A 20438-nucleotide genomic window follows, 5' to 3' on the forward strand; every position below is an offset into this window, starting at 1 on the left:
GCTGCCTTAGTTGGTTTGAGGTGGGGCCAGGGCATCTGATTCTTTTTTGGCTGCCTCTCGGCAAGGGCATCTAATTCTAATGTGCATCTGAGGTTCGAAAGATCACAAATGCATTTCAGCATTAAGAGTCATTAAACAGAAGTCTTCTATTGAAGAGCTCTAGTTTCCCCATCCTCACCCAACTAATTTGAAGAAGGACTTTAATTCAGAAATGAAGACAAAGATCAGCTGGGCTTGCAAAGGAAGGGGTGGAGTTCCTAGGAGCTTATAAAAGCTACTCTGAAGCCTTTCCCAGAGACCTTGTAAGTAGTGGGTAGTTATGGTGGAAGCACGTCTGTGGCCAAGAGCATAGAGTAAGGGAATAAACAACTTGTCTGATGTTGGGCAAGTTGTAAGGGTCTCCAGAGGTCCATGTGCTCATATGCAAAAGAGATCTTGGGAAGTGTGGGTCTTGCTAGGTGAGAAGCACATGATGTAATAGGGAAAGGGGGCAATGTGGCTGACTGGAAAGTGCAACCCCGTAACAGGAAAGCTTGTGTTGTCAAGCAAGAGAGAAGCCTAGTGCTGGAAGATGTCCCATATTTTCAAGGTAAGCCAGAAACCCAGACTTTTATGTGAAATTGCTTGAACTTTACATTTTGGCAACACATTCAAATGTTTTAAATCTACCTTGGGGAATGGTATCAGTTCCTGGCACTCAGGCTGTGAAGGGCAGCAGTTTGTAATTTCTCACCCACCTTATTTCCAAGATCTCTTCCTGAAAATTCTTAACTGGGGTGGGTCTGTATGAGAGCTACACCAACTATAACAAATCCTAGAGAGCCCATGTGGGGAGTCAGTGTTCTTTTAAGGTTGAGACGCTTATTTTTGTCTTGGTCCTTGTCAGCACTGGCTACTGCAGCCTGCTTGCTCTTAAGTATTGTGAACTGCGGGGACCAGGCACAGCTGAATCTCCTCTGAGTCTCAGCATTCCCCCACCCTGAAATGGAGACAACAGCTGAGAACTGTGAGCAGAGGCTCTGGATAAGTTGGAGCAGCATGTTTTCTGCAAGCCGTGACAGACAGACCTGGGGGTGAAGTAACACCAAGTAATCAATGAGGGGTCCTCTCCCCAGAGCTGAGGTCAGAAGGTGCTTTTGATAGGTTAAACTGCTTGTCACTGAACCTAAGTAAACAACTAGATCCCCCCTTGCCCCCTCCCAGTTGTGTTAGGCTTCTAAAAATACCTCCACCAGCAGCATTCTCTATCTGATGGTCTTGATAACTTACAGTCATCAAAATTGGTTCCCACTGCTCAGGCAAGAGGAGCCTGTCCCTGGTTAAAGTTTCATTTTCTTGAAATACGTCGTCCTTCCCAAGTCAGCAGAGAGCTGATGGGCATTTTGGTTAATACAAGAGCAAGTGCTCAGCCATCTGGTCTGCCACAGCAGTGACAGCAGCTGGGGAACCCTCCTCTAGTTGGGATCTGGGCCTTAGTGGAGAGGGTCTGCTCTCCATGTTGGCTCCTCATTAGACTGGTGGAGAACATTCCGTTTTGTAGCTGTTGGGCAGTCTGGAGGTATGTTCCCCCAAAGCTGTAGAGCGTGTTTATTTGCATAACACATCTGGGAAGCATATGATTAGAAGCACCAAGATCCTTTAGGAGATTTATATTGCATAATATTCAGTAAAAAGGTATAAACATGGATTATACATTATTTATCTGATCTCTCTATTAAGGAATGGAAAGAAACGCACTGAAATCTTAAATTTGACAACCTCTGGGTGCTAGTGGGACTATGGCTAACTTTTATAGATGCTTTATGCTTTTATTAACCAAACAACCCACAAACAGCTGGTATTACATTAGCGCACTTTTAAACTGCTTTTACTCATTTACATTAAGTAGCATTTTTAGTTTTGCGTGCTTGTTAGGGGTGAAATGTTACAGTTTTAAGCTGACCTCAAATGCTATTTTACTCTTAGCAGGATAATATAGTTAGTAACTTCAGAAAATGATGGATAGCACATTCTTTAAATTACATGAAATTGCTTTAAATCACAGGGATCAGTTCTGCAAACAACTGAATAAACCCTTTAAAATATTTACATCAATTTGACCTAGTTGTTCAATTTCTGAAAAACTATCCTAAGGAAATAATGTTAAATATAAGAAACAGGCATGAAGATGTTCATGGCACTATTATTTATAAAAGGACAAATTGAAAACAACTTAAATCTTTAATAAAATCATTTAAAAGTATGTCTAAACTAAAAATATAAAATCATTAAAAGTGATAACCATAAAACACTTAGTAAAGTGGAAAATGCCTATTTTTAATGTTAAAAGCAAAAACAACAAAATTACATGTGCAGTATAATCACATACAGTAATAAGTTGTATTTACCATTTAGAATTACAGTGAGAATTAATGTGTCTGAATCCTTACCAACATGCTCAATGGATGCTAGCTCTTAGTTTTACATGTAAATTACATGTAAAATGTGTAAAGACTAAAAGAAGGGTTAGTCAATAATTTTAATCTTGGTGGAGTTATGGATTTGCTGGAGAATTTTCTTTCTACTTTTCTGTATTTTCCAAGTACTTCATAATGAACCACTCTTCCTTTAAATGTGAGGAAATAAAATTAAACAAAAGTAAAGGTCATTCTATGTTTAGATTTCCCCATTACATCAACACAAGGAGGAAATGGAGAATCTTGTGATGCATTTGCCCATTCAGCTGATCCAGCCATTGGAGGAGATGCCATAGGCGATGCTTAGAAAATTACGTGAAGAGAAAGTGACTATAGTTGATAAAACTGTACAGTCTAATTGAAGTTTGCTAAGAGTAGACACACATTCTCACACACCAAAAAGGTAAATATGTGAGGTTATCCGTACGCCAACTCATTTGTGGGAATCATTTCACAATGTATATGTATATCAAATCATGTTGTACACTTTAAACATATTTTAACTTTGTCAATTATACCTTAATAAAGCAAAAAGGAAAAAAACAAAATCCATATGAACAGACAAAATTCTCAAGGGAGGGAATAATCTAAAACACATTTCATGGATGGATTGGAGGGGGAGAACTCCATGGGCTGCCTCTCCCTTCAGGAGAAGGGTCTGGAGCAAAGCAGGGACAGATAAACTTTTCCATCAATCCCAGGGGTGCCTGATATATTTTCATCTCAGTCAATTGGCAAAAATTCATGAGTGTTGACTCTGTGTCTTGTACAATTTGTCCTAATCTAATACCTTGGAAAATGGCCTCTGATGGCCCTGCTGGGCATGGTGCAGGTGCTGAATGGGGAAAAGAGGTGGTCATGGTGGGTGGGAGTCCAATCCTTATTTAAGAAGGGACTTATTCAGGAAGATGGATTTTTGAGAAGAAACATTAACTTAGTATTCTATGGGGGTCTTGCTGCTATGGCTTTTATCCTCCCAGCCTTTTCCATTTCTTGCAATGTTTCCATCCTCAAATGTGTGTTTTATATAAACTACTTAACTGTCTGGGAGGCTGGTGCTTGCTAAAAAGCATTCTCAATTTCATCATTTTGAAAGGCATGTTCCATTAAATGATCTTTTCCCACTGAGTGGTAGAAGGCATCAAGGGTGAATTTACTTTAAAACTGTTCCTGGCACAAGCTTTGGGCCAAGCAAAATCTTCATGCACTAAGGTGCTTGCTACATGATGGCTAAAAAATGGGAGTCTCCTTGCTGCACTCTGTTTTCTGCATTGGATATAAAGATAGGTACTGGGGTGTGGGAAGGGCAGGGCGCAGGAGGTCTCCGCCTCCATTCAGCAACATACACACTCCCCTCTGAAGGACTTCTTTTCTCTGGGAATGGAGGGACACTATTTTTTCGCTTGGGGGGCCATTGGAGGTGTCCGCCACTCTGCCTTCCTCTTGGCAGAATTTTAGGTGGGTCATTTGAACAAAGGTAGTGTCAGTTTCTCACTGGCCCTTGATTTCCACTTGGATTGAGGGCTGGAGCAGCTAATATCCTGCCTTGTTGCATGCAGAACCTGGAGGCAGTTTAACCTTTGATGACCGAGTTAAACTCTCAAAAAGGCTGAATAATCATTAGGATTTAAATTAAGGATTAAACACTCTGAGAAGCTCTCAGTGTGAGCACATTTGAGTACCGGCAGCCTCTGTGGCTGTCAGCACAGAGGTGAAGAGTGCCATCTTGGAGCCTCTTGAGGCTCAGCTTGGGCTGGCAAATAAGGATTTTTGCCCCTGAACTTGTAAAATCCTTGCTCCTCTTCTCATAAAACCCAGGTGCATCTATAGTATCTGTGTACCAATTAGCTCAAAGCAGGCTTGGCAAATAATTTGAAAAATCAAATCTCTACCATGAACATATCCAAGGTTGTTCTACTGTTAATTAAACTTGTCGTGCTTTGGTTCTAGTTTTATCTTTGCTGTGGGTTGTTAAGCTAGTTACTCAGCTTTCCTGGGCCTTCTAGCAGGAGAGAACTAGATCAGAGGAATGGTCTAGCTCCAACTTTGATTATATACATTAAGCAAGGACTTCGGAGTTTCCACTTTCTTCTTGTGTCTGTTCTCATGAAATAATCTCAACTTTCAATGCACCCATCTCTCCAAATATTATAGAAGATATACAGAAAACCAGCAAATTTTTTTGAACATCTGTCACATGGGCAAAGTGCTTTGGAAATTCAAAAACAGGCTATAAGTTCTGCCCTTTGGCAATTGTGTTATGCAGGATGCTGATTCCATAATATTTAGTAAATCTTTGGGAGGAAAATGTATTTGGAGTTGAAAATGTTTGGTTAACACTACATATTATATCACCCTCTTAAAAATATACAATGCACTCTAGCTTTGTGGCTTGAAATGTCCTATTTAACTTCATTTACCCAGCATTTTCACCAGCATCTTTCAAACTATTCAACCAAGGTGATCTAATTGCTTTGGTCAAAATTACCTTGGCTCCACTAAACGCTCTCCCTCTCCCAGAGCAAAGGGCATTTGTCTGCCATTTGGATAATGTGACTCATTGCCTAGCAACACTCAATTAGACTAGAGATAAGCACCTCACCCAAACTGGGCCAATCAGCTACAGTGGTACACTTTTAACCTGCAGTGTGCACTGAAGCAGCAAAGGATATCAGTCTGTAGAAGAAGCAAGAGAAACAGATAAGCAAAAAGGAACAGAGGAGAATATCTGCATGGAATCCTTGATCCAGTTCATTCCATAGGCCCAGCTGGCTGAGGGTTCCTGGGATACATCTGTGTCCTTATAATAGGTTCTCCTTTTCTGCTTAAGCCACTGAGAGTGGTTTCCGTGATAGGTTTAGCCAGGGAGTACTCTTAGTAGTAAGACTGGGATTATGGAGAACTTCAGCTTTTATCTGGTTGGCATGTTGATAAGTAGGTAGGGTGGTTTTGGTACAAGGCAAGAATTACAAAAAATGCCCAAATAATCAGAATTGTATTAGACACAAGGGAATGGCCACTTTGACCTGCAAGATGTTTCTCTTCTGAGGGACAACAGGGTGTTTATTATATTATGTTTTGACATCTTGGCAGATTGGGGCTTGCTGCCTGGGAAGAAGCCATCTGCTCCTAGAGATAGCATATAACTTGCCTTTGAACACATTCTTCTCATGCAAACAAAACAATCTCCATATCTCCAACCACCTCTATCTAACTCTCCAAAACAAGTCAATATTCTCCTGTCCTGAGTCACCCAGGGCCAGGTATCAAACAACTAGGAGCATTCCCTATGCTCCAGAGCTCACTGGAATTATTCAATCTTAAAGTGTTTGCCCTCTCTTCCCTGCTTTGCTGTTCCCATGGAAATTCTAATAATAGTTGTGGTCTCTACTTTTCCCTCACTCCTGCTTTTCTCCTACTGGGCACTGGTGCTTCCCTATGTGGCCCTGAGTCTCATGCCTCTATTTCTAAGGGAACTGTGAGTAACAACCTTTTCTTTCAATGTCATTGACCTCTCTGTGTTGTCACATTTATAAATTAAGACTGAGGCACAAATTTAAAAGCATTAGAGGGAGCTAACCTAAGAGGTATTTTATTCATTTTTTCATTAAATTTTGAAGAACTGAGAATTCAAAGCTCAGAAAAGTTAAATGAATTGCCCCAAGGTCAGATAGGCAGCACCAAGTGGGCAGATTGAAAACATGGCACTGTATGCTGAAGTACACATTCTTATCTATCACTGAGACAGATGGCCCAGATCCATGCTATGCTTACAGGTGAACATGGCTGATATCATCTCTATCCTTATGGATTTATGGATAAAATGAGTGTACAAATGTGTTATTAGAAACATAAATTTCTGAAGTACAAGGTAGCCAAGGAGATAACTACAATATTATCTTAATTGCAAATAGCCTGAGGTTGGAGAAAGGTGGTAAATTTCATTTGCTGGAGGGAGATTAGTAGGACTAATTTTAAAAGTAAAAAAAAATGATGTACTTAATGCTATTATACTTTATTTAACCAATATATCCAAAATACTAGCATTTCAATATGCAATAAATATGAAATATCAATTATAATATTTTACACTTAAACTATACCTCAGTTTGGACTAGCTCCATTTCAAGGGCTTAATAGCCACATTTGACTGGTGGCTCCAATATTCCATATTTCACAACATGATGACAGATTTTCTGGGTATAAAATTCTAGGTTGATAGTTTCTCCCAGCCCTTTGGGGATAGAATTTTGATATTTATTGGTGCTAATATGAAATATAGTATCAGTTTGATAGCCATTCTTTTTTTTTTTTTTTTTTTTTTGGTCTTTTTAGTGCTGCACCCACAGCATATGGAGGTTCCCAGGCTAGGGTCTAATTGGAGCTGTAGCTGCTGGCCTACACCACAGCCACAGCAATGCGGGGTCCTTAACCCACTGAGCGAGGCCAGAGATCAGACCCACAACCTCATGTTACCTAACTGGATTTGTTTCTGCTGTGCCATTATGGGAACTCTGATAGTCATTCTTTTTAAGGTGATTTTTGTCTTTTCCTTTTGTTGTTACTTTTAAGATTTTTTTCCTTCAGTATTTTCTATTTATATTGCTGGAATTAATATTTCTATATTCTGCTGATGATTTTCTGTGCTATTCAAAGAACCCATGTCTTATTAAACTTGGGAACAGTTTTCAACCATTTTTGTTGAATAATGCTTCTCTCCTTTTTTTCAATATCTACTTCTAGAACTGGCATCATGTAGAAGTTTAATCCTCTCATATATTCATATATTTTGATAGCTCTTTAATAATCATCTATTTTTTTCTCTACAGTATTCAGAGTATTTACTTAATACTTTCTTTCGGTTGACTTATTTTTCTCATCAGTGACATCTATCTAATCTGCTTACTGTACATGTATTGGAGTTTTCAGTTTCAATGACTAAGTTTTTAATTTCTAAAAGCCCCACTTCCCCTTAAAATATGTCTCTTCAAAAATTCTGCACTTTTCTTTCATTGTAATTCCTATTACTTCTTCCATCTCTTAATTCTGTTGCTTATTTTATAGTTCTTTTCAAATTGTTCTACTAGCTCCAATACTCCAATTGATTTGTTTGCAGACCTACCCTCATTATATTTGATTTTTTCATTGGATTTATATTTTTTATTGTGAATTCACCTCTCATAGGGGTTTTTGCATCTATAATGGCTTGTGAAAGTGTCCATGTAATGGGATTTATGACTTGCTTTAGCAAGTGTTCTAGGAGTTTCTCTAGTTCAGGACTAGTTTTGTATTCCCTTCTCAACTTGAGGTTTCTTCAATATGTGCCTTGATTTTATTTATTTAAAAATTTTTTTCCCACTGTACAGCATGGGACCCAGTTACACATACATGTATAAATAACTTTTTCTCCCATTGTCATGCTGTATTGTAAGTATCTAGACATAGCTCTCAGTGCTACACAGCAGTATCTCATTGTAAATCCATTCCAAGAGCAATAGTTTCTTTATCCCTAGACCCATGAAGACAACTTTCCAGCTCATAGGTGAAGTTTTGTTGTTTTCATTTGGAGGGTGGAGTAGCTCTTATGGCTTCAGGTGCAAGGGCTTACATTTATACATAGTTTGCCAATTCCTAGGTTTCACATCTCACAAAGGGTCAAAACCCTAACCCTAACCCCTAAAATATATGTTGGGCTCAATATCCACAGGAGCCACTATCCATGATCTCCCTTTACCACAGTCATTTAGCTTTGAAGCTTTGAAGCTCTTTTTTTCTGGAATCTCATATTTTCTTTCTCTTGTTTGCTTTGCAAGCTCACTTTTATGGTTTTTTGATAATCCTTTCCCACAATTTATGTTTGTCTTGGAAAAGGAAGAGCTTATGTTTTACCAATCCACCATAGAAGACTTCCATATATTGCTTTTGGAATCTAAATAAAAAGGTAAGAAAAGACTTTCTTCCAATTTTTCAGCACACTTCATATTCTCTCTGCTTAAACAGTCTTTTCAATAAGTGTTGTTGAGACAAAAGTTTTTACAACCACATTATTATGTTGTTTTGACAATTCTACAAAGAAAACCACTTGTAGGGCTTTTTTTTTGGTTGTTGTTAGGGTAGAAGAGAAAAAGAGACTATGCATGTGATTTAGAATCAGAGTCCAAATCTTATCCAGCTCTCCAGCTCTGTGACCATGAGCTTTGGAATGTAAGCTCATGAGGGCACTTAATACTCTATTCCCAGCACAAAGTAAGGCAACAATAAATACTTGCAAAATGGGCAAATAAGTAAATTATACTATAATCATCTGGGCCTTTGTGCCCTCATTTGTAGAATAAGAGTAACACTGCTAACAAAGTTGGTGTTTAGCTTAGAGGTGGTGTGTGTAAAGTGCCAGGCACATCATATGTGCTTAAGATGCTACATGTGGTTCTAGAAAAGGGAGGACAATGATTTGATTCAGAGAGCGATTAATGTGAATCATGAGAGATTTTTATATCTGGACTTTTCCATGACTCCTTCCATGCTTTGTGAATTTCCCAGCCATTCAGATAATTTTGTTCACATCTGTATATCTTCTAATTTATCTACATCTTTTGGCTAAGAAAGCTGTCAAAATGGAATGTAGTTCTCCTGGCCCTGAGCACAGAGCTCTTTATCTCCCTGTCCTTCATGTAATGCCCTTTCATATGCTCCTTCCCTCACAATTAGTGCTTATTTTTCTTGTCATTCTTTTACTCCATAAGGCAGCGGCTAGCTCATTGTCTGCTGTCATCCTCAGCTTTCCCTCAGCATCCTTCAAAAGCTTTATAAAGGTCAATTTGGAATAAAATCTTGCCCTCCATCTTTCACTCCCTCCCTTTTTTCTATAATTGTGTTGTCTGTGCAACTTGAAGCTATTGCTGAAATATATTTCTTTTATCCTCTGCTGGCTTCCTTGGCTGGATAGCTCTGTTTGCCTTTCTTTTTTCAAGAATATAATTTTGGATCTACATGTAATTTAGACATCTTTGATGAGGGGGTTTTATCTGTTCTAGCCTTTTAAAAAATATTTGTGCTAAATTTTAACTTTTGAACAATTCAGCTGTTCTTTCATTGTCTATCATGCATTCACGCCCATGCCAGGTATGGTGGGAGCAAACAACAAAGTAAAATTTTAAGTTTCTGACTTTGAGTATAGTTTTATTGGGAAACACACTACGAGTAACATCAATATCACAAGGATTGTGTCAAATAATGTGTAATCAAGTGGGAAATCAGTGGCATGTGTATTCAGAGACAAGAAAGATCCTTGTGACTGGAGTCATCTACAGAGTTTCACAGGATAGATGATCTTCACCTGGGCCTTGAAAGAGAGGGAAGATTTGAACAGGCAGCAGGAAGCTACAGATGTGGGTAGGGCACAGCTAGGCTCAAGAATGGTGTCCCTCTGGGATAGAGGTTACTCCAGAATGAGTTTGACATATTAGATTTTATTAAACTGCCATATGGAAGCAGTCCTTCACCCAGACCAAGACTCCATAGAGTATGAAGGCACTCGACCAGCTTTTCATAAAATCCTTTGGTTTTTCTGTCAATGTTTTAAGAGCACTGAAATTGATAGCAGGAAGTAGTGTGCTGGGATGGAGTTACTCTTGTTTGAGCTGGAGGCCTTAGAAAGGGGGCTACCCACTGTTTAATTTGAGTATTCTCCATGGAATGATATAGATTATTCATACCCACACACTTGATCTGACCTTGCCCTGGTAACCAGGAAAATGCACCAATACTCAGCTTCAAGGTATACTGGAAGGATGACTTGACACAAATCATTCAAATAATGAATTAACAGCAGCAGCAATAATAATAAAGGCACATATGGCTTCTCTAGCTTCCTGAACTTTGTATTATATTTGCCATCAGAACTCCTTTGTTTTTCGATGCCCACTCGGATAGCATAAATGATGTAATGGATAAGCAACGAGATCCTGGTGTGTAGCACCTGGAACTATGTCTAGTCACTTATGATGGAGCATGATAATATGAGAAAAAAAATCTACGCATGTATGTGTAACTGGGTCACCATGCTATACAGTAGAAAATTGACAGAATACTATAAACCAGCTATAATGAAAAAAATAAAAATCATTATATAAAAAAATAAAACTAGAATAACTGTATTAAAAAATGATGTCATCAGTGGCCAACATCAGACTCATGCTGTGGTCTAAATCTAGATCCTAGCTGATTTCATGATCCCTTCCTTCCTTGACTGTAGGTGATTGCAGGTAGAGAAACAGTTGTGTCACATGTAAAAGCTGACCCATGAATGGGTGCCAGGGGCCATATTTGAGAGCCACCCCTATCCTCCAAGTTATGCAGAAGTTGTGAATTGGCTGCATGCAATGAAACTTCCAGGACTATAGGAAACTAACCATTGGGGTACCACCTCTGAGTTTCTAGTCATGGATATGCTCTGGAGCTAGATCCCTCACCACTTATGACAGTGCAGGGGCAGCATGAAAATGGGGGTGTTTGGGAGACCCAGAGATGCTACCTGTTCTGCTGTACCTTGAATCTTAGCTACTTGTGAAAAGTGGGAAATCTCAGGGATAGCAATTTGCCTTTGTAAATAAATTTAATCCTTTGCATACAACATATGGTTGTGATGGTTACTTTTGCTTTAGGCACATCCTTAAGAGGAAAGATAAACCCACAAGGTCTTGAGGGGGGAAAGCTGAATATTAAGATTTATCAAGATTTGAACTTAAATTCCTTAGAAACTGAGCAGAAATTAGGAGAGATGACCTATTTTCTTTTCATTGCTATTGGTCTTTGTTTTCAGTTTTGGTTTTGTTCTAAATAAAGATGACTCTATAAATCATTACCCAGTATTTAGGTAGCACACTGTCCTGGTTTTATATTCCCGAGTGCAGAGCCTACCTGACTGCAGTTCTCTGACTTAGCAGTGGACTTAAATGGTGTTTCTTTTTCAACCAAGTCCAACTCTCCTCATATCCTTGGGTCCTGATTACACTTAAGGTTGTTTGGGGAAATCAATTTAAAAACTCTTCAGACAATGCTGTGTTGATCAGAAGACAAGTCTTTTTCTTGGAGGAAGGAAATGTACCAGCTTAAATGACAAATAAAAGTGTGGCTAGATGGAGGGTTTGTGGAGGTTTGATCACACAGTTCTGTATGCTTCTTACTTACTGAGCATGTATTGGTCTTGGTACAAGCACTGGTGGCAGGTGCCTGAGAAAAAACCTGAAGGAGGAAAGGGCATTATCCAAAGATAAGTCTGGGCAATGAGTGTTTTGGGCAGAAGAAACAGCTAGTGAAGAACCTAAAGACTAGAACATGCCTACCAGTTTCCAGAAACCACTGGGAGGCTGAAGTCAGTGTACAAGGTCCAGAAGCAATGAGGAACATTAGACCCCTCAGAGCCTTGCAGGCCACTGAATTTCTTCACATTCTGCTCTGGTGGAGGCTGGGGAGCCATGCAGGGTTCTGAGCAGAGAAGATAACATCTGACTTACATTTTATTTTACATTTATTAAAGTTTTATTGAAATATAGTTGATGTACAGTCTTGTACAGCAGAAATTATCACAACAAAGTGATTCAGTTATACATTTACACAATCCATTCTCTTCGGATTTTTTTCCACATAGATTATCACAGAATCTTTGGTAGAGTTTTCTGCCATACAGCAGGTTTCTGTTTGCCAATTTGGTATACCTCAGTGTGCATATGCCAATCTCCAAATCCAAGTTCATCCCTTCCCTCTAACCTGTTCTCTTTGGTAATATAAGTTTGTTTTTAAAGTCTTTGAGTCGTCTTCTGCTGTGCAAATAAGTTCATTTGTATCCTTTAAGATTCCACATTTGAGTGATTTCATATGATATTTGTCTTTTACTGTCTGATTTAGTATGATAATCTTTAGTTCCATCCATGTTGCTGCAAATGCCATTAATTTCATTCTTTTTTATGGCTAAATAATATTCTATTGTTTATATGTACCACATTGCTCTTGATCCATTTTTCTGTTGATGGATATTTTGGTTGCTTTCCATGTCTTGGCTATTGTAAACAATGCTGAAATGAACATTGGGGGGCATGTGTCTTTTTGTTTAATTAAAAAATTTTTTTTATTACTCAATGAATTTTATTACATTTATAGTTGTGCAATAATCATCACAACCCAAATTTATAGCATTTCCATCCCAAACCCCCAGCCCATCCCCCTCACCCCCAACTTGTCTCATTTGGAAACCATAAGTTTTTTAGTCTGTGAGTCAGTATCTGTTCTGCAAAGAAGTTCATTGTGTCCATTTTTCAGATCCCACATGTAAGTGATAGCATTTGATGTTGGTGTCTCACCATCTGACTGACATCACTTAGCATGATAACTTCTAGGTCCATCCATGTTGCTTCAAGTGAGGTTACTTCTTTTTCTTTTAATGGCTGAGTAATATTCCATTGTGTATAGGTACCATTTTTTCTTTATCCACGTCTCTGTCGATGGGCATTTAGGTTGTTTTCCATGTCTTGGCTATTGCATATAGTGCTACAATACTGGAACACTGGAATACGTATGTCTTTTCAAGTCTCGGATTTTTCTGGATAGATGCCCAGGAGTGAGATTGCTGGATAAAAGGGTAATTCTATTTTGAGTTTCCTGAGGAATCTCCACACTGTTTTCCACAGTGGTTGCACCAATTAACATTCCCACCAACAGTGTAATAGGGTTCCCTTTTCTCCACACCCTCTCCAGCACTTATTTGTTTGCAGACTTTTTGATGATGGCCATTCTGGCCAGTGTAAGGTGGTACCTCATAGTGGTTTTGACTTGCATTTCTCTAATAATTAGTGATATTGAGGAGTTCCCATCATGGTGCAGTGGAAACACATCCAGTTAGGAACGATGAGGTTGTGAGTTCAATCCCTGGCCTCACTCAGTGGGTTAAGTATCTGGTGTTGCCATGAGCTGTGGCGAAATGAACATTGGGGGGGCATGTATCTTTTTGAATTATGGTTTTCTATGGCTAGATGCCCAGGAGTATGATTGATGGATCATATGGTAGTTCTATTTTTAGTTTTTTTAGGAACCTCCATATGTTTTCCATAACAGTTGCACCAATTTACGTTCCCACTAATAGTGTTAGAGTGTTCCATTTTCTCTGCACTTTTTCCAGCATTTATTGTTTGTAGACTTTAATGATGGCCATTCTGGGTGGTGTAAGATAGTACCTTATAGAATTTTTTTTTTGTCTTTTTTTTTGCCATTTCTAGGGCCGCTCCCGTGGCATATGGAGGTTCCCAGGCTAGGGATCAAATCGGAGCTGTAGTCTCCCGCCTATGCCAGAGCCACAGCAACGCGGGATCCGAGCCGCATCTGTGACCTACACCACAGCTCAGCCGGATCGTTAACCCACTGAGCAAGGGCAGGGACCGAACCCACAACCTCATGGTTTCTAGTCGGATTCATTAACCACTGAGCCATGATGGGAACTCCTTTTTTTTTTTTTAATTTTCATTTATTTATTTATTTTTATTTTAATTTTTTTAGAATTTTTGAATTGCATTTCTTTAATTAGCGACACTGAGTATCATTTCCTGTGTTTTTTTTTTTAGCTAACTGTCTGTCTTCTTTGGAGAAATGTCTGTTTAGATTTTCTGCCCATTTTTTGATTGGCTTTTTTAAAATATTGAGCTGCATGAGTTGTTTGTATAGTTTGGAGATTAACCCCTTATCAACTGTTTCATTTGCAAATATTTTCTCCCATTCTATGGGCTGTCTTTATAGTTTCTTCTGCTGTGCAAAAACTTAAGTTTAACTAGGTCCCATTGGTTTATTTTTGTTTTCATTTTTATTACTCTAGGAGGTGGATCTGAGAAGATATTGCTGCAGTTTATGTTACCTCTAAGGGTTTTACAATAGCCAGTCTTATATTTAAGTTTATATTTAAGTTTATAAACCACTTTGAGTTTATTTCTAGAGAGTGTTCTAATTTCATTCTTTTATGTGTAACTGTCCAGTTTTCCCAGCACCAGTTATTGAAGAGACTTTCTTCACTGTATATTCTTCCCTCCTTTGTTGTAGATTAGTTGACCATAGATGTTTGGGTTTATTTCTGGGCTTTCTATCCCATTCCATTGGTCTATATGTCTGTTTTTGTGGCAGTACCATACTCTTTTCACAATAGTAGCTTTGTAGTACAGTCTGATGTTGGGGAGCCTGATTCCTCCAGCTCCGTTTCTCTTTAGGAGGATTGCTTTGGCTATTTGGGGTCTTTTGTGTTTACATACATCTTTTTATATTTTTGAAAAAAAATGCCATTGGTACTTTGATAGGGATTGTGTTGAATCTGTATGTTGCCTTGCCTGGTATAGTCATTTTTACAACATTGATTCTTCAACTCAAGAGCATGGTATATATCTTTCCGTTTGTGTCATTCTTGATTTCTTTCATCAGCACTTATAGTTTTCAGAGTACAGGTCTTTTGTCTCTCTCTCTCTTTCTTTTCTTTTTAGGGCCACGCCCATGGCACATGAAGGATCCCAGGCTAGGGGTTGGATTGGAGCTACAGCTGCCAGCCTACACCACAGCAATATGGGATCTGAGCTGCAGATGTGACCTACACCACAGCTCATGGCAATGTCAGATCCCCTATCCACTGAGCAAAGCCAGGGATTGAACCCACATCCTCATAGATACTAGTCAGATTTGTTTTTGTTGTGCCACAAAGGGACCTCTTCTTTTGTCTTTAGGTAGGTTTAGTGCTAGGTATTTTCTTTTTGATGAGATGGTAAATGGGATTGTTTAATTTCTCTTTCTGAACTTTTGTTGTTGGTGTATAGAAATGTAAGAGATTTCTAATATTTTTGTGTCCTACAATTCTACCAAAATCATTGCTGAGCTCTACCATCTTCAGGATTTTCTTTGTGCAGTATCATGTCGTCTACAAACAATGATAGTTTTACTTCTTTCCAATTTGGACTCCTTTTAGATTTTCTTTGTGTAGTATCATGTCGTCTACAAACAATGATAGTTTTACTTCTTTCCAATTTGGACTCCTTTTATTTCTTTTACTTCTCTGATTGCCATGGCTGGGACTTCTAAAACTATATCAAATAACAGTGGCAGGAGTGGACATCCTTGTCTTGTTCTGATATTAACAGGAATTATTTCAACTTTTTCCATTGAGAATGATGTTAGCTGTGAGCTTGTCATACATGGCCTTTTTTATGTTGAGGTATGGTCCCTCTATGCCCACCTTCTGGAGGGTTTTATCAGAAATGGTGTTGGATTTTGTTAAAAGCTTTTTTCTGCATCTATTGAGATAATCATGTAGTTTTTGTTCTTCAATTTGTTAATGTAGTGTATCATTGATTTACATATATCAAAGAATCCGTGCATCCCTGGGATAAATCCCACTTGATCATGGTGTATAATACTTTTATTGTATTTCTGGATTTGTTCTAGTATTTTGTTAAGGATTTTTGCATACATATTCATCAGTGCTATTAGCCTGTAATTTTGTTTTTGTGGTATCTTGTCTGGTTTTGGTATCAAGGTGACTGTGACCTCAGAATGAGTTTGGGGGTATTCCTTTCTCTGAATTTTTTGGAATAGTTTCAGAAGGATAGGTGTTAACTCTTACCTAAATGTTTGATAGAATTCACCTGTGAAGCTGTGCGGTCCTGGACTTTTGTTTGGAAGTTTTTTAGTCACAGTTTCAATTTCCATACTTGTGATTTGTCCGTTCATCTTTTCTATTTCTTCCTTGGTCAGTCTTGGAAGATTGTAGCTAAGAATTTGTCATTTTCTTTTGGGTTGTCCATTTTATTGGCATATAGTTTCTTGTAGTCTTTTATAGCTTTTGTATATTTGTGACGCCTGTTGTAACTTCTTTTTCATTTCTGGGTTTTTTTTTTTTTGGTCTTTTTAGGGCTGCAACTGTGGCATATGGAGGTTCCCAGGCCACAGCCACAACAATGCCAGATCCGAGCCTTGTCTGTGACCTACCCACAGCTCCTGGCAATGCTGGATCCTTAACCCATTGAGCAAGGCCAGGGATCAAACCTGTGTACTCATGGATCTTAGATTAGTTTCCCCTGAGCCACAATGGGAACTCCTTCTTTTTCATTTCTAATTTAATTGATTTGAGCTCTCTTCCTTTTTTTCTTGATGAGTCTGGATAAGGGTTTATCAGTTTTGTTGATCTTTTCAAAGAACCAGTTTTTAGTTTCATTGATCATTTCTACTGTTCATTTCTATTTCATTAATTTCTGTTCTGATCTTTATTATTTATTTCCTTCTGCTAACTTTGGGTTTTTTTGTTCTTTTTCTGGTTGCTTTAGGTGTAAGATTAAGTTATTCATTTGAGATTTTTCTGAGGTAGGCTTGTACTGCTATAAACTTTCTTCTTAGAACTGTTCTTGCTGCATCCTATCAGTTTTTTTTTCTTTGTGTCTTTGTTGTCATTTGTCTCTAGGTATTTTTTGATTTCCTCTTTGACTTCTTTAGTGACCCTTTAGTTGTTTAGTAGCATATTTTTTAGTATCCCATGTGTTTTTTTATTTTTTCTTGTCATTAATTTCTAGTCTTATATCATAGTGGTTGGAAAAGAGGCTTGATATGATTTCAATTCTCTTAAATTTACCAAGGTTGATTTATGGGCCAGATGTGATCTATCCTGGAGTGTGTTCCATGTGTACTTGAGAAGAAAATGTATTCTACAGCTTTTGGATAGGATGTTCTACAAATACGTATTAAGTTTATCTGGCCTAATGCATCATTTAAGCCCTGTGTTTCCTTGTTGATTTTCTGTCTGGATTATCTGTCCATTACCGTAACTGGATGGTAAAGTTCCCCACAATTATTGTGTTATTGTCAATTTCTCCTTTTTGGCTGTTAGCAATTGCATTATATATTAAGGTGTCTGTATGTTGGGTGCATATATATTTATAATTGTTATATATTCCTCTTGGATTGATCCTTTCATCATTAAGTAAAATCCTTCTTTGCCTATTGTAACCATCTTTAAAGACCATTTTGAGGATATGAGTACTGATATTGTAGCTTTCTCTTTAAGATTAAAGTATAGTTGATTTGCAATGTTGTACCAATTTCTACTGTACTGCAAAGTGATCCAGTGATACATACATATACATCCTTTTCCTCATACTATCTTCCTTCATTGGATATAGTTCCCAAAACATTGGATATAATTCCTTGTGCCATACAGTAGGATCTCATTGTTTTTGCATTTTAAATGTAATAGTTTGCATCTACCAACCTCCAAACCTCTGTCCATCCCACTTCTCCCTACTCCCCCTTGTCAACCACAAATCTGTTCTCTGTCCATGAGTTTGTTTTCTGTTCTGTAGACAGGTTCATTTGGGCCATATTTTAGATTCCACATATAAGTGGTTTCATATGGTATTTGTCTTTTCTTTTGGACTTACTTAGTATGAGAATCTCTAGTTCCATCATGCTCCTGCAAATGGGATTATTTTGTTTTTTTTTAATGGCTGAGTAGTATTCCATTGTACATATGTACCACATCTTTTTAATCCATTCATCTGTTGCTGGACATTAGGTTATATTGTTTTTATGTCGATGGAGTATTCTTGGTTTCAGGTTTCTTCCTTTCATCACTTTAAGTATATCATACCACTCCCTTCTGGCCTGCAGATTTTCTGCCAAAAAAATCAGCTGATAACCTTATCAGGGTTCCCTTGTATGTTGTTTCGTTTCCCTAGTTCCAGTATTTTCTCTTTGTCTTTAATTTTGGTTAACTTGATTAATATATGTCTTAAGGTGTTCCTCCTTGGGTTTATTCTATATCATATTTCTTGTCTTCTCTGTATTTGAGTGATCACTTCCCATGTTAGGAAAGTTCGAGGCTATTATCTCTTCAAATATTTTCTCCAGCCCTTTCTCTTTCTCTTCTACTTCTGGCATCCCTATAATGCAAATGTTGATGTGTTTGTAGTTGTCCCAGAGTTCTTAGACTGTCCTAATTTCTTTTCACTCTTTTTTCTTTATTATGTTCTGTGTCAATGATTCCACCAGTCTCTTCCTCCTCACTTAATTTGTTCTCTGCCTTCTGTATTCTTCTATTGGTTCCTTCTACTGAATTTTTAATTTTGGTTATTGTATTTTGCATCTCTGCTTTTTTAATCTTTAAATCTTTTATTAAATGTTCCTTGGAGTTCCCAATGTGGTGTGGTGGAAGCGAATCTGACTAGGAACCATGAGTTGAGGGTTCAACCCCTGGCCTTACTCAGTGGGTTAAGGATCCAGTGTTGCTGTGAGCTGTGGTGTGGGTCACAGACATGTCTTGGATCTGGCACTGTTGTGGCTCTGGCATAGGCTGGCAGCAACAGCTCTGGTTGGACCCCTAGCCTGGGAATATCTATATGCTACGGGTGCAGTCCTAAAATGACTAAAGACAAAAAATAAAGTGACAGTTGTTTTCATTTTAAAAATTAAAAAAAATGTTTCTTTTAAATTATCGAGCTTTGCCTGCAGTTTTGTTTTGTTTTGTTTTGTTTTTGTTTTTTTTTCCTGAGATCTTGGGTCATCTTTACTATAGTTACTCTAAATCTTTTTCATGGAGGTTGCTTATTTCCAGGTCACTTAGCTGTTTTTCTGGGTTTTGTCTTGTTCCTTCATCTGGATCATATTTTTCTGCCTTTTCATTTTTTTCATAGCTTGTGTGGTCCCGTTTTTGCAGGCTATGAGTTTTTAGCTTCTCTTGTTTCTGGAATCTGTGTCCTTGTGTCAGACTTCCTGATGGGAGGGACTTGTATCTGCCCACTGATGGATGGAGCTGAGTCTTTTCCTTCTGGGGGGGGTGGATTTTGTCTCTGGGTATGATTAGAAGCAGTGGTGTGCCTAAGTGGCCCTTAAGCAAACTTTTTGCTGATGGGTGGGGCTATGCTCCCACCCTGTTTGTTGTTTGACCTGGGGCCTCTCATCCCTGATGTGTGTGGCCAGATTTTTCCAAAATGGAAGCCTCCAGGTGAGTTGGCACTGATGATTATTTCCAGGACCTCCATCGCTAATGTCCTGCCCCCACAGCGAGCCACAGTCATGCCCTACTTTCCTAGGAGAAACTCCAAGAACCACAGGTAGGTCTGACCCAGATTTTTAAAAAATTTTTTAATTTATTTTTTTACTTTTTAGGGCTGCCCCTGTGGCATATGAAAGTTCCCAGGCTATGGGTCAAATTAGAGCTGCAGGTTCCAGCCTATGCGACAGCCACAGGAATGCCATATCCAAGCCGCATCTGTGACCTACACCAGAGTTCATGGCAACACTGGATCCCTAAGCCACTGAGAGAGGCCAGGAATTGAACCTGCATCCTCAAGGATACTAGTTGGATTCATTTCCACTGTGCCACAATGGGAACTCCTGACCCATATTTTTATGGAGTCCCTACTTTGCCCGGGGACCCAGTGGACATGAAACTCTGTGTGTGCCCTCCAACAGTGGAATCTGTTTTTCCCACAGTCCTGTGGATGTCCTGCACCTAAGCCCCACTGGCCTTCAATGCCAAATCCTCCAGGATCATCTCCTCCCAGTGCCAGACGCCCAAGCTGGTGAACCTGATGTAGGGTTTGGAACTCTTACTCCTATAAAAGAGCATCTCTTAATATAGGTATTTTCCAGTCTGGGTCACCCACCCAGTGGGTATCAGATTGCTTATATCTTGAAAACCCCCTCCCATGTGACTGCTTCTTTTTCTTTGGGTGTAGGATATCTTTTTTGGTAGTTGACCTTCTAGTTTGTTGATGGCTGTTCAGAAGTATTGGTGGTTTTGTGAAAGAAGGTGAGCTTCTTGAGTCCTTCTACTCTGCCATGTTTTCTCTGAATCTAAGACTGAAATTTCTGACTTACATTTAAATGGATTAGTTTTACTACTCTGTTATAGATAGACTCTTGGGGGCAAAGAAACCAGGGAACCAGTTAGAAAGCTATAGCAGTAAACTG

At 38.6% G+C, this 20438-nt stretch overlaps 1 long non-coding RNA gene across 2 annotated transcripts in view; it reads left to right on the forward strand.

Moving 5' to 3' along the window:
• The first annotated feature begins 296 nt into the window (after positions 1-296).
• LOC110261616 (uncharacterized) overlaps positions 297-20438 on the forward strand; it is a 186810-nt gene continuing 166668 nt past the window's right edge. For both annotated transcript variants that reach the window (XR_014810997.1, XR_014810998.1), the window contains exon 1: positions 297-589. This is a non-coding gene — a long non-coding RNA (uncharacterized LOC110261616). The remainder of the gene's footprint in view (positions 590-20438) is intronic.

Source organism: Sus scrofa, chromosome 7 (genome assembly GCF_054392235.1).
Source record: "Sus scrofa isolate SSC_HxYL_T2T_F1_AM1 chromosome 7, Sscrofa_HxYL_maternal_Yorkshire_Landrace_v2.0, whole genome shotgun sequence".
NCBI classification, from domain to species: domain Eukaryota; kingdom Metazoa; phylum Chordata; class Mammalia; order Artiodactyla; family Suidae; genus Sus; species Sus scrofa.